This window comes from Prionailurus bengalensis, chromosome X (assembly GCF_016509475.1).
Source record: "Prionailurus bengalensis isolate Pbe53 chromosome X, Fcat_Pben_1.1_paternal_pri, whole genome shotgun sequence".
NCBI classification, from domain to species: domain Eukaryota; kingdom Metazoa; phylum Chordata; class Mammalia; order Carnivora; family Felidae; genus Prionailurus; species Prionailurus bengalensis.
In genome coordinates, this window is record NC_057361.1 from 25,260,568 (window position 1) to 25,275,081 (window position 14,514).

Consider the following 14,514-nt stretch of genomic DNA (forward strand, 5'->3'; position numbering starts at 1 on the left):
AAAAATCCAATGAATTATAAATGGACAGTTCAACATGAATATGCAAATTAAAGACATTTTATGAATTCTATGTAAGATGTAAGAAATAGTTTACTCTTGCCTTAACTAGAAGATCTTACTATATATTTCTTAATCATCTGTTGGGTTCAGCCTTGGGTTCTACTCCAATATATCAACTATGACTTCTTGGGATATAAACACCACAGATTCATTATGAACTTCATAGACTTTATTTCAAATTATACAGTATAATTTGCTTATCAGGGAAATAAAAAAAATACAAATTAACATGTAAGTAGTATTATGTTATTTATTTATTTATTTATTTAAATTTATTTTTTTTTAATTTACATCCAAGTTAGTTAGTTAGCATATAGTGCAACAATGATTTCAGGAATAGATTCCTTCATGCCTCTTACTCATTTACCTCATCCCGCCTCCCATACCCCCTCCAGGAACCCTCTGTTTGTTCTCCATATTTAAGAGTCTCTTATGGTTTGTCCCCCTCCCTGTTTTTATATTATTTTTGCTTCCCTTCCCATATGTTCATCTGTTTTGTATCTTAAAGTTAAGAGGTATTATTTTAAATATAGAAGTACTATCAGTAGTCACTCCTGTGTTGTGGTGTCAACAGAAAATTATGGAATTTTTAATGAGTCCTTACTGTTAATGTTGCCTTAGAAAATTATGCTGTTTTCCATAATGCCATCTCTTGAAGGACACATTTGCTTTATTCACTAAACCTTGACACATACTCTAAATATGAATATAAATGCTACTGTTTCTATGCCCTGCTTTCTAAGTCTTGTGATTTCTATTATTTGTTTAAAATGTTTAGTTTTCAATATATCACTTAGGATCACAAAGTACATACTGAGCTTTTTTTTTTTTTTAATTGAGGTTTGCTTTGTCAAATTAAGGATGAAAGAATGACGCTGAAACATATGTCCTTTTTTAAAAAAATGTAAAAATGCATTTTAAACTTTTTAAGTGAAACCATGGCTTCTGAATGTCACGAACATGTCATGTTTCTTTTATGCATCAACTTTTATGAGTCCCCGATTAAAAATATAACCTGAAAACAGAATGTTTCTACTTAGATATTGTTGCTATGGTGCTATTTAGCTAATCATATAACCCTTTCAGAATAATGAAACCAATAGCACTTGTCAACACCAAACATGAAGGATGGGAGTGAAATAGCAGAGATGTGAAAAATATCCATTAACATGAAAGCAATATGTTATGGGGGCAGCAAAGAGGTAGTAGGCTATTCACTGTTTACTGGTTGGCTATGACATTGCTAAAATTAGATTAAAGCAAAAAAGCTTAGTACAAATGTAATGAAATAGTTTTGATGATATTTTCCATTTGGGGTATATAATTAGATCCTTTTATATTAATCTAATTTCTCTCTGAGTTAAATAAACTGAATGGTCTTGACCTACCTTTTTTATATGCTTTTTTTATTCAACAAAATCATTTGATAAACATTTTGTAAGAAATACAGTTACACTCAGAGCAACAATTGTGTACGTATACAAGCTATTTACACTGTATAAATGAATGTGCTCTATGGTTGTAAGATCTGCATTTATTATTTTAAATAAAGTTAGAAGTTATAGAGAATTTCTATGCTGGTACCATTCAATGTATAGATTGGAAATAACAGAGTCAAGAGGTTCTTTACCCCAAATGCTTAGAGAAGTGCTGTTTTTGATGGCAGACAAGAGGCTGAAACAAAGGTAAGACAGTGAGTTTGAAGAAGAGGTAACAGATCTGAAATATACCTAGGTGTATCTCACATAATATGATTAGTTGTTACATGTGAGTATTCATGGAGTGGGGGCCTGGTTTTTGTCTGGAGGATTTGAATTTTGAGGGATTTCAAGATGAGCCTGTTTGAAGAGGAGTATATTAGGTGGTTTTTGTTTGTTTTACTCCAAGTAACTAGTGACTTAAGTAACAAAGACATACATTATGTTTTCTTTTTTAACATTTTATTTTATTTTTTAAGACACAGAGAGGGATAGAGCACAATTAAGGGAGGGTCAGAGAGAGAGGGAGACACAGAATCCAAAGCAGGCTCCAGGTTCTGAGCTATCAGCACAGAGCCCAACCTGGGGTTTGAACCCACGAAAGCAAAATGATGAGCTGAGCTGAAGTCAGACACTTAACCGACTGAGCCACCCAGATGCCCCATGTATTATGTTCTCTAACAAGAATTCCAGAAGTAGATAAGGCCCAGGACTGGTAATTCAGCAGCTACAATGACATTATCAGGTACAGTTTTTTTTTTTTTTCCTTTTTTGTCTTTCCTCTCTGCCATTCTCTGCAAATGACTTGACCTCTTCGCCTGGCTTCACAAATGGCATCATGTGTAGACCCCTGTGTCTACAGACAAAGAATTGGTCCATATTGTATTCCCTAAATAAGAGCAAGGTCCGTTTTCCCAGAAGCTCCCAGAGCACACTTCCAACCACCATCCTATTGTTAAAAATTGCCCATGGATAAACCAATCACTAGAAAGGGGGCCAAGATCACTGTCAATATGCCTGTTTATGACCATTCAAGATTCAACCCTGTACTTAGAAGGTTCTCAGCCTCCCCATGAAGCACATGAGGACCTGGAGTAGGGTGAACAATATCAGGACAACAAGTATGGCAAGGATGGTGTGTGGGGGGGGGGGGGGAGGGGTGGTTTGGAGAGGCTGTTAGATTTTGTGCCCAGAAAGTAGCAGTTAAGGTTTGGTAATGTTGGACTTGAGGTATCTATGGGATATCTGTTGGCAGGTTTTAGGATATGACTGGAAATATGGGACAGAAAGGTGATAAGAATTTGGCATTAATCACACAGATGACACTTGAACCTATAACAGTGAATGGGATTATTCAGGAACAATGTATAGAGTAGAATGTTAGGTGTCAAAGGACAAAATGCTGCAAAGATAACAAAGATGTTGAGAAAAGGTGATTTTCCAGAGAAATAAAACTAGAGAGGCTGTTTTTATATGTGTGAAATATAGTTAAGTAAAAAAATACGAATTTGTTTGGTGGACTTTTCCATCCTCAGAAGTTCAACTAGGATCCCACATTTCTAATTCATAGGAATCCTAACATTTCCATGGTTTTTGTCTGTTTAATTTAGAAACATCTATAATGACCTGTTACTCTTACTCAAATCATTCCTCGTCATTGATTAAAGTCCAATTTAGTCTGAGAATTTGGTTTTGTTTGGCTCTACTCTGGTGTATAACCACATTCCTAGAAGATAATGGCAGAGGATTTCAGCAATTCTCCTGTAGTAGTGGTTAAGTCTTCCACTTGACTGCAGTTCTTGGAGTCACAGTTACCAATATACATGAAGCTCTGTGTTATAAATGTATCAAGTATCCCATTAATTGGAATCTAAGATAGATTTTCATGTACATGTTTCTGTACTTTGCCAAACAGTACTGGGTGAGAAAGAGTCTCCTTTCCTTCATATAGTTTGAGCTCTTGCTGGACAGCAGCTGCTCAGTCCACAACTGTAGTTACCCCTTGATCAATGCAGGGATTAGGGGCAGGGCTTCGTATGTAGTCACAAATTTACCTGTCATGTTTGTGCATTTTTTGTTAATTGAATTTCTTTGGTAAAAACAGTCTGGAGTCAAGGATTTCCTTTTTACTGCTTTTTTTTTGGAGTATAATTAAAATACAGTATAATGTTAGTTTCAGGTGTATAGTGTAATATTCAACAATTCTATACATTGCTCGGTGCTCGTCATGATAAGGTACTCTTGGTCCCCTTCACCTGTTTTACCCATTCCAACCACCCACCTCCCCTCTGGCAACCTCAGTGTGTTGTCAGTATTTAAGATTCTGGATTTGTTGTTTATCTCGTTTTCTTTTTGTTTGTTTTGCTTCTTAAATTCCATGTGAGTTAAATCGTATGGTATTTGTATTTCTCTAATTTATTTCATTTAGTATTATACCCTGTAGGTCCATCCACATTATTGCAAATGGCAAAACCTCATTCTTGTTTATGGCTGAGTGTTACTCCATTGTGTATGTATACTACATCTCCTTTATCCATTTATCTACTGATGTACACTTGGGCTGCTTCTGTATATTGGCTGTTGTAAATAATGCTGCAGTAAACATTAGGGTGCACGTATCTTTTTGAATTAGTGTTTTCATTCTGTTTGCATAAATATCTAGTAGTGGAATTACTGGGTCATATGGTGATTCTTTAGTTGATTTTTTGAGGTCCTCCTTGCTGTTTTCCACAGTGACTGCACCAGTTTACATTACCACCAACAATATGTGAGGGTTCATTTTTTCCCACATCCTTACCAACACCTGTTTTGTTTTGTTTTGTTTTGTTTTGTTGTCTTTTTTTTGGCATTTTACAAACCTCCTTAATATCTGAGGTTTTTTCAATTTAAATTCAAGTTAGTTAACATGCAGTGTAGTCTTGGCTTCAGGAGTAGAACCCAGTGATTCATCACTTACATGTAACACCCATTGCTCATCCTGAAAAGTGCCCTCCTTAATGCCCATCACCCATTTAACTCACCCCACTCCCCCCTCACCCCCATCAACCCTCAGTTTGTTCTCTGTATTTAAGAGTCTCTTATCATTGGCCTCCCTCTCTGTTTTTATCTTATTTTTCCTTCCCTTCCCCTATGTTCTTCTCTTGTGTTTCTCAAATTCCACATATAGATGAACTCATACAATATTTGTCTTTCTCTGACTTATTGATTTTAGCCTTTCTGAGAGGTGTGAGGTGATATCTCATTGTGGTTTTGATTTACATTTGTGTGGTCTGGTGATGTTGAGCATCTTTTCATCTGTCTATAGGCCATCTGAATGTCTTCTTGGGAAAAATGTCTACTCAGGTCCTCTGCCCATTTTTTAACTGGATTATTTCTATTTTTGGTGTGAGTTGTATAAGTTCTTTATATATTTTGGATATTAACTTCTTATCAGATGTATCATTTGCACATATCTTCTCCCATTCTGTAGGCTGACCTCCTCTGCAGTCAAAAATTTGCATTTAACTTTTGACTCCCCAGAAACTTAACTACTAATAGCTTACTGTTGACTAAAAGCCTTACCAGTAATATAAATTGTCAATTCGCACATATTTTGTGTATGTATTGTATACTGTATTCCTATAATAAAGTAAGCTTGAGAAAAGAAAATCACAAGAAGATGGGGCATCTGGGTGACTCAGTCGATTAAGCATCCAACTCTAGATTTCAGCTGAGGTCATGGTCTCATGGTCATGAGATCGAGCCCCATGATGGGCTGTTTGCTGGACGTGGAGCCTGCTTAAGATTCTCTATTTCCCTCTCCCTCTGCTCCTCCCTTGCTCTCACTCTCTGTCTCTGGAAGAAAAAGAAAGAAAGAAAGAAAGACCCAAGAAGAAATATATTTATAGTACTTTAGTGTAAAAACTGTATGTACAAGTAGACCTGCGCCATTCAAACCTGTGGTGTTCATGAACTGTGTACCTCCCAGCCCCTATTGCTTCTAGGTAAAGCCCCATGACTAGTTCTCACCAATGAAGGGAAAAGAGGAACTGTCACTTCAGAGCCAAAGTAGTGAGGAAATGAATATTCTTTCTCCTGTTCTTACCACAGTAATTGCTTAGAGACAGAGAATGCCTAGGCCCCATTGGAGGGAAAGAGCTCTTATCTCTAAATCACATCATGGGCGAAAGCTAATCACTGACCAGAACAATTCTCATTGCATGCTTCTGTGAGTGAGAAATGGCCATCATTTAAGTTAAACCACTAAAATCCTGAGGTTTACTCTTACAGCTGCTAGCTTTTATCCTAAATAACACAGGCACATTTTGCTAATGCAAAGTCATTTGAATAAAAGATGATTATTGTCAAGTTATGAAAGATCTGAAAGGCAAACTGCTAAGCTGTACTCCCACTTTCCTGTGTGAATACCTCATTCTATACTTATTCTCCATCTGCTTTGCACATCCATCAGATCTCTGCCTGTTCAGAGTCTACCTGTCTTTCAAGGTGCAATTCAAAAACCCATCCCCTCCAGTCAGCCTTCAGTGCTTTCCTCCTAGTTCAGGACAGTCCCTTCTTCGCTAGAGGTCAGATTGCTTCTGACGTTGTTTCTTCTATGCTTATTTGGCTGTTGGGCTATATTGACACTCTTTTTCAATGGCCTCTAACTTACTTGAGGTAAGGCTTCATCTTGTCTATTTTGGTTTTATCAGTAATTCTGCATTATTTAGTACATAGTATTAGATGATTAATGAGCAGTTTTTGAAATGTTGAATAAACAAAAGCTAAATTTGGTATGTATTTAATGAATGTATTCTAAATAATTCAGCTACATGTTATTTTAGTGTTAATCATAAACCTGTTATGTAAGTAATATTTTTACAGCTTTCAGCTTAATACATAAAATAAGTTAAAATGTAACTATTTTGTTTAAAATTCTTTTTATAGTCATTATTATCAAATTAATCTATAATAATCCCAATGAGCTATAATAGCGGTTGTTTTCTTCATAGTAATTCAAATGATATCATTTTCTTTTAAAGTAAGCACAATATACTTTCTTATATAGGGTCAACTGAAGTGTTTTTAAAAGCTTGTAGAGTCTGGAGTTTCATTTACTTTTTTCCCCACTATTTTTATTTCAAGTTTCTATTTAAATTACAGTTAGTTAACATATAGTGTAATAATGGTTTCAGGAGTAGAATTTAGTGACTCATCACTTAGATACAACACCCAGTGTTCATCCCAACGCATGTCCTCCTTAATGCCCATCGCCCATTTAGCCCATCCATCACCAACTTCCTTCCATCAACCCTCAGTTTGTTCTTTATCATTAACAGTGTGTTTTCTGGTTTGCCTCTCTCTTTTTATTTTCCTATGTTCATCTGTTTCGTTTCTTAAATTCCACATATGAGTGAAATCGTATGGTATTCATTTTTCTCTGACTGACTTACTTCACTTACCATAATACCCTCTAGATCCATCCATGCCATGGCAAATGGCAAGATTTTATTATTTTTTATGGCTGAGTAGTATTCCATTGTGTGTGTATCTATCGTGTGTGTGTGTGTGTGTGTGTGTGTTTACCATATCTTCTTTATCCATTCATCAGTCAATGGACATTTGTGCTCTTTCCATAATTTGGCTATTGTTGATAATGCTGCTGTAAACATCGGGATGTACCAATTCATTTATAAAACACATAGTAAAATAGTTTAAAGTTGGAATCTTCCAAACGTAATATGAAAAAATAAATAGAATACCGAAACAGCTTGGAAGACTAATGTCAACAGAAGACATACCCCCTAAAAAGAAGAGGATAACAGAAAAATAAATAAATACATTTGAGAAAGGAGGTAGAAAGGGAGGAGAGAGAGTGAAAAAGAAAAATATGCCTGGTCTTCTTGTAGAGGGAGTGTTTCTTAAGCATTAATCTTGGAGACTAAGAGAGAGAGAAAGAGAGGGAAAGGGAAAGGAAGAGAGGGAAGGAAGGAAGGAAGGAAGCATTTGTTACTAAGCTGTCTCTTTGCAGCATTATCTGTAAGGTGCAATATTAGAAATACTTTAAATGTTTAGAAAGTCAAAAGGAAAGGGACTTATCAATTATGTGAGGTAGTGCCATATAGTGGAAAGAGTCTGGATCAGAGCAAGGTGACGTTACATTATGGTCCTGTTTCCAACCTGGTTTAGGCCAATATTTTTAACCCAGACTTGTATCTTAGGGAACTCTATGACTCCTTCCAGGGCTAAAGTTTTCTAATGCAATAAAACGTTTAACAGTTAACGCTATTCTGATATTTGCAAGTTTCCTGAATAGCATCTCTTCATCGTGTGGGGGAGGGCAACGCTATTCTTAAAAGAACAGAATCTCCAAAAGCCAATAAACCATTACTATTCTTTCAAGAAATGCTTATTGTGTGGATACTAATCTAAACCAGGATTTTTTTGTTGTTCCTAAAATGATACCATGGGCAAGTTAACTATTCACAGTTACTTCCTTTAGTCTAACTCAAATTGTGATGAGAGTTGAATTATATTTAGGCACCCAGCACAGTACATAGCATGTAATAGACTCTCGAGAAAAGCTTGTTTCCTCCCTCTGGCGTATAAAATATAAAAGAACAACCAAATGAAAAACTAAAAGCAGCAATAAGTTAGCTACATGTCTATCCTTGTACCGAGGGGTTGTTTGACACCAGAATGGTCACAGTCAGTTTTCATTACTGTGATACAAACTGTAATAAAATTATATTTAAAGAATTATATAAGAGAGAAAAAATCAGTTAGTATTCCCTGGTTAATTTCAGACATAATAATTATGTAAGTTGGCTGTTATTAAGTAAACATCTCTTTAATGCAGATGAAAAGAGGATTGTGCTGCTGCTTCTTATGATGATGATGAAAACTAGCCTTTATGAATGCCTTCTGTATGCATGATTATAAGTACTTTGTATATTTTATCTGATTTAAACTGTATCATACATGACATAATAGTTTAAAGTCACCTGTTTGTTGACTGCGTTTTACTGTCTACTGCCATTTGATGGATTCTGTAGATGTACTAAGTCCATTCTTCATTTCCTTTATAAAAACCAAGTTATTATTTGTGTAATGTTCTAAGCACTATGATAAATCAAAGAATGAAATAGGCAGAGATCTCCTGGGGCAGTTGCATTGAGCAGAAGAGATAAATTATGCATGTAATAAGATGCAAAATAAAAAGTGCAGTGTGAAAGAAATGGATCATAAACAGTGGTAGGAATTCTGGGGTGGTCATAGAAAGTTTCCTGCACAAGTGGAATTTGAAGTTCTCCTTCAGGGAGAGCAAGAATTTGAATATGAAGGTGCTAAAAAAATGTTTTTAATCTGAACTTGATAAGGACTTTGTTTCGATGAATTATTACAAAGAGTGGGGCAGTTGCAATAGAAGGAGGACTATTGTGATAGAGAGACCATTTTGACCATAAGACCTGCACACCTCTCAGGGATTAGGCAAAAAGACTTTTTCTTTTACATAGAGGAGAAAACAGAGCTAGCAAGAACAGGGTGTAGGGAGGTGGTGTAAACAGAAATGGCATGATGGGAAAGCAGATCAGAGAAGGTTTTACCCTGAGGCCAGCCTACACTGTGGAAGGGCTATTAAGAAATGGCTTAGTGATGGCTCAGGATGAGGGTAGGTCAAAGTTGGGGGCCTGCGGGAAGGAGAGAATCTTAACCAAATTATAGCTAACAGGCATTTTGTTCTGGCTGATCAATGGGGACCGCAGTTTAATCATTTATGAAGCAAAGATGGGAATTTGGAGGGTCTGTGTCTGGCCTTGTCATAGGTAAACAAAGGAGCATCCCTGAGTTTTATTTAAGTCATATGGGGAAGTGTGGGTTTTTATGATAAGCTGTTGCCTAGAATACAAAAGGAGGGGGAAATTTCTTAAACTTTGCTTTTTTTCTAGGATCATAGGTTTTGGGTAAAATTCAACATTGTCAGCGATGTGGGAATAATGAGGATTCCCTAATGAATGAGTTGTGCATGGGAAGGGTTTCAGTTAGTCAGGAAGTCAAGATTTTGAAAGATTGCACTAATAAATAATAATAGTAATAGCACCTTATATCTGTGAACTCATTTAAATAATCGTCACAACCATCCAGTGACATGGGTACAATTATTCTCCCATTTTATAGGCAAGGAATTTGAATTCCTTAAGGGTAGGTAACTTTGTCACTGCTAGTAAGACATACATCTGGGGCTGTGACTCATAAAGCCCTGGTTTCCCAGTAGCTGACCCAACCTCTTTTCATTACTTCGAACTATTCCTTTAACCCAGAGAGAGAGAAGGGATAAAACTCCTGGAATAAGGGAGACAGGACCTACGGTGATTTTCCCATTTCCAAAAACAATGGACTCAACAAATACATATATATGAGAGACGTTATGGGACACTAAAGAAAGAAGATTGTAGAATACTAGAAAATACAAATTTGGGTACAGCAGCAGCCAATGGAACTTCACAAAAGAAAATGACAATTAGGGAAGATTCTGGATGCAGAGAATAAAAAACCTCAGCTATTCAGGACAGAAGGGGGCCTACTGCTTTGTGTGCTTTCTCTTTGTGTGGGAATGAGGATATGCATGGACATTAGGGTCAACTTAACACTGTCATCTTTGTCGGCCCAGGTTTCCAAGCTTCATTCCGCCATGGGTGAGATTATGGCAGGCCTTGAGGTATGAGCAGTAGGTGGAAAATGCCTACTGCTTTAGTCCTTAAGAGCATCTCTGAGCTACAAATCAGGCATCCCCACTAGTACAATTTAGCCTTCCAGAGTTAAGAACAATTGCTTAATCCAACAGGCATTTACCTGTCCTTCCCTTAACCAGCTACATTTGCGTTCATTTCTCCTGTTCACAAGTACCATTGTTTTTCCTAATGATTATCTTGTGATTCAGTACATTTGGTCTAATGAGCCAGGGAATACATAACACATGGTGGAAAATTTTACTGAAAATATTGGTAACTATTTTGACACGTCAAGAATTGAATGAAGTTCATGTAGAGAGCATAGTTTATATAGCAGTGCTGATTGCTACAACCAACAGAGATTTTATTGGAAATGTAATAATAAAAGCATTTAACTTCTGCTGCGCGCATTCTATGCGTCTGGACCAATGGTAAGCACCTTCACATCCTTATTTCTTTTCATCTTCTTAGACACCTATTAGTCAGGGATATGGTTTCTGCTTTATGGATGAACAAATTAAAGTTAAAAGAATTTAATCACTATGCTCATGAGTTTGTACTTTAATCCTTAGAGCCCAGTTTTGAACCTAGACCTCTTTGATTTAAAAAAATGTTCTAAACTATTCTGTGAATCAATCACTCACATTTTTAAGGCTGATCAATAACAGCTCTGCTGCCTAATAGCTGTGTGACCTTGGGGAAATTATTTAACTGCTCTTTGACTTTGTTTCTTAATCTGAAAAGTGAGGGCAACCATGTCTTCATCATAATATCGTTGTGAAGATTAAATAAATAATATGTGTAAAGTATTTAAAAGACCTACATAGCCACCATTTTCATATACATTAGCTGTGGTTATTGATGATGATGATTGAGATGACAGTGAAACCATGTTCTTTCTTAAAAACTCAGAGTGAATAGCCACACTCAGTGTCTCAGTGTGACTTTGTGTGCTCCAGCAGTAGGATTGATTATATTTGTGTACATATTCTTTGTTTCCCCATACTCTTGTACCAGCTTAATTTAAATAAAAACCACAGGGAATTAGGAGCATTGGTTTACTCAAAATTGCATTCACATGTAATTTTTTTAAAACATAAATTGAGAAAACTCCTTTGTGTCTATGTTTGAACTTCTCTGACTTCCTAAAATAAAATTTAGATTCAATCTCAGAGGACAGGGTGGCATCTTTGACAACTGGATTTTAGGAAACTTAAAAAAACAAACAAATGGGATTTGAAAAGCCAACATAACATTGAAGAGGAAGAACAAATCTGAAAGGCTGATACTATAGGACCTTGATACTTACTTACTCTTTGGTATGTATTTACCCAGAGGAGTTGAAAACTTTTGTCCACATAAAAGCCTACACACACATCTTATACCAGCTTTATTCATAATTGCCAAAAATTGGAAGCAACCAAGACATCCCTTTAATAGGTGAGTGGATAAATAAACTGTGGTACAGTCAGATGATAGAACATTATTCAGTTCTAAAAGGAAATTAGCTATCAAGCCACAAAAAGACATAGAGGAAACCTAAATGCATATTACTAAGGGAAAGAAGTCAGTTTGAAAAGGGTACATACTATATGATTCCATCTATATGATATTTTGGAAAAGGCAAAACTATGGAGACAGTAAAAAGATCAGTGTTGCCAGAGTTAAGGGTGGGGAGCTAGAGGTGAATAGACAGAGCACAGGAGTTTTAGGGCAGTGAATATTCCCCGTATGATACTATGTTATACATTTTTTGTGTGGTTTCATATTTTTATTTAAATTCTAGTTAGTTAACATAAGCTTTGTTATACACCGGTCCAAACTGATAGGATGTATAACACCAAGAGTGAACCCTAAGCTACGCTATGGACTTCGGGTGATTATGATGTGTCATTGTAGGTTCACGTTGTGATAAGTGTGCCACTATGGTGGGGGATGTTGTTGATGGGGAGGCTGTGCATGCGTTGAGAGAGAGGGTGTATGGGAAATCTCTGTACCTTCCTTTCAATTTTGCTGTGAGCCTAAAACTACTCTTAAAAAATAAAGTCTTTTATAGCAAAATAAGTAAAGAAATTACATATCATTGCCCTGGTGTAAAGAATCAAGATTACTAAAATGCAAGAAAAATTTACTCATATTTCCCATTTGTATGGAACATAGAGATATTAACACTGTCTTGACTTACTTGCTCCCTATGGTGGTCAGGCTGCATGGAGCCTGAGCTGAGCCTGAGTTTTCTCATCTAAAATATATGTTGATAGGTGTGCATTGTGATTAGAGATCAAACAGGTCAACAAAGAAGTAGCAGGGAAAGGACTGAGGTGCAGAAACAAGGTTCTTTCTTAGAAATTCAAAGGTAGATTGAAGTAAAAGTCACTTAAGGTTGTGATGTGTCTGAATATTGGTAGTAGTGCTATGTGCCTCAGCACAGGCTTTAAATAGCCCTTGGAGTTTGTGGCAACTTTATGCTCTGATAAGTATGTATTTGTAGATAATTCAGCCTGAGATTAAAGGTTTGCAGCAGGGGGATGAATGGATAAAGGTGCGGTATGCATATACAACGGGATATTGCTTAGGCATGAAAAGAATGAAATCTTGCCATGAGTAATGATGTGGATGGAATTAGGCAATATTATGCTAAGAGAAAGAAATCAGTCTGAGAAAGACATACCGTACCATACCATACCATATGATTTCACTTACATGTGGAATTTAATAAACAAAACAAATAAGCAAAAGGGGAAAAAGAGAGACAAGCCAAGAAACAGACTCTTGAAAACAAACTGTTACTAGAAGAGACGTAGGTGGGGGAATGGGTTAAATAGGTGATGGGGATTAAGGAGGGCACTTGCTGTGATGAGCACCAGGTTTTGTATGAAAATGTTGAATCACTATATTGTACACCTGAACCTAATATATTGTATGTTAACTGGAATTTAAATTAAAAACTTTATTAAAATGTTGCAACAACAACAACAACAACAAGAAAAAGGTTTGCAGCAGGGGTTGCATAAGATATTGTGAAAATGGTATTGAACGTGATCTTAAATATCTTATTTTTTAAAATTCTGAGTTCAGTTCAAGTGTAGAAATCTTCATAGTCACAAAGGTCAGCAGTGAAACCTTTCTCATCACTGCTCAGCACTGATGAGCGTTTCATACACACATATACCCTCCCATCTCTTTCATCCATCAGCCAGTCCTTGGTTCTCTGCTGTCACTTTTATAAACATGCATGCACACACGCTCACATTCATACTCACACACTGACAATCCCAGACATAAGCCCTTATTGCTTTAAATTAGTTTTACTTCTCAGAAGTATGAAGATCATGCATCAGGCAGACTGGAAGGTCTTCTGATGCTCAGATTCAGCTATTTTCATCATTGATCTACTTCACTAAGAACAGATCTCAGAGAATTAAATATTTTAAATATAAAAAATTAAACTAAATTCATTTAGGAGTCCCACTATATCCTCTGTGTAGCTATGACGTTTATTTCTTGCTGCCTTGCGGCTGAGCATAAAAGAGCAAATAGTGGCCTCTCTCTCCAGTCCATACCGACTAGAAAACTGATCACACAAACAACTACTGATTTGTGCTTGGTTAGAAAGAAAATATTTCCATTCTAGAACACAAAATGAGTAAAAACAATATAATTCTGTTTAAGGATGATACCTATTTCTTCTGTATCTTTGAAACAAAAAAATAAGTAAGATACAATTTACACAACCACAGGTTTGAAGAAATTGGGTCCTGAATACTATGATCAGGGCATCTTTCTGTTGCCACCTTCCCTACCTCAAAACGATTCTCCACATTGTGAAAAACAGATGCTTAAAAGCCATCAGTAACTCACTCCACATTACTCAGAGTCCCAAATCTTTAGTTGGTTTATCAAACCATCAATCATTTGTCCTCACTCACACCCCATCTCCCTTGCAAACTACGAGTTTGCGTTCTCGTAGTGTCAAGGCACATCTGTTTCACACACTTTTATAGTTATATATTTATTTTCAAAACTTTTTTTAACATTTATTTTTGAGAGAGAGAGACAGACAGACAGACAGAGTGTGAGCAGGGAAAGGGCAGGGGTGGGGGACACAGAATCCGAAGCAGGCTGCAGGCTCTGAGCTGTCAGCAGAGGGCCCGATGCAGGGCTCAAACCCACGAACTGTGAGATCTGACCTGAGCTGAAGTCCAACGCTTAACGAACTGAGCCACCCAGGCGCCCCTATAGTCATATATTTAAACTAATGTCTC

General features: G+C 36.5%; 2 non-coding genes across 2 annotated transcripts; both read right to left on the reverse strand.

Moving 5' to 3' along the window:
* Positions 1–13,318: 13,318 nt before the first annotated feature.
* Positions 13,319–13,389, reverse strand: LOC122478133. Its single transcript, XR_006295883.1, has one exon. It is a non-coding gene; the product is annotated as a small nucleolar RNA U2-30 (small nucleolar RNA).
* Positions 13,390–13,562: 173 nt separating this feature from the next.
* On the reverse strand, positions 13,563–13,642 carry LOC122478134. The gene has a single exon (XR_006295884.1). It is a non-coding gene; the product is annotated as a small nucleolar RNA U2-19 (small nucleolar RNA).
* Positions 13,643–14,514: the final 872 nt, after the last annotated feature.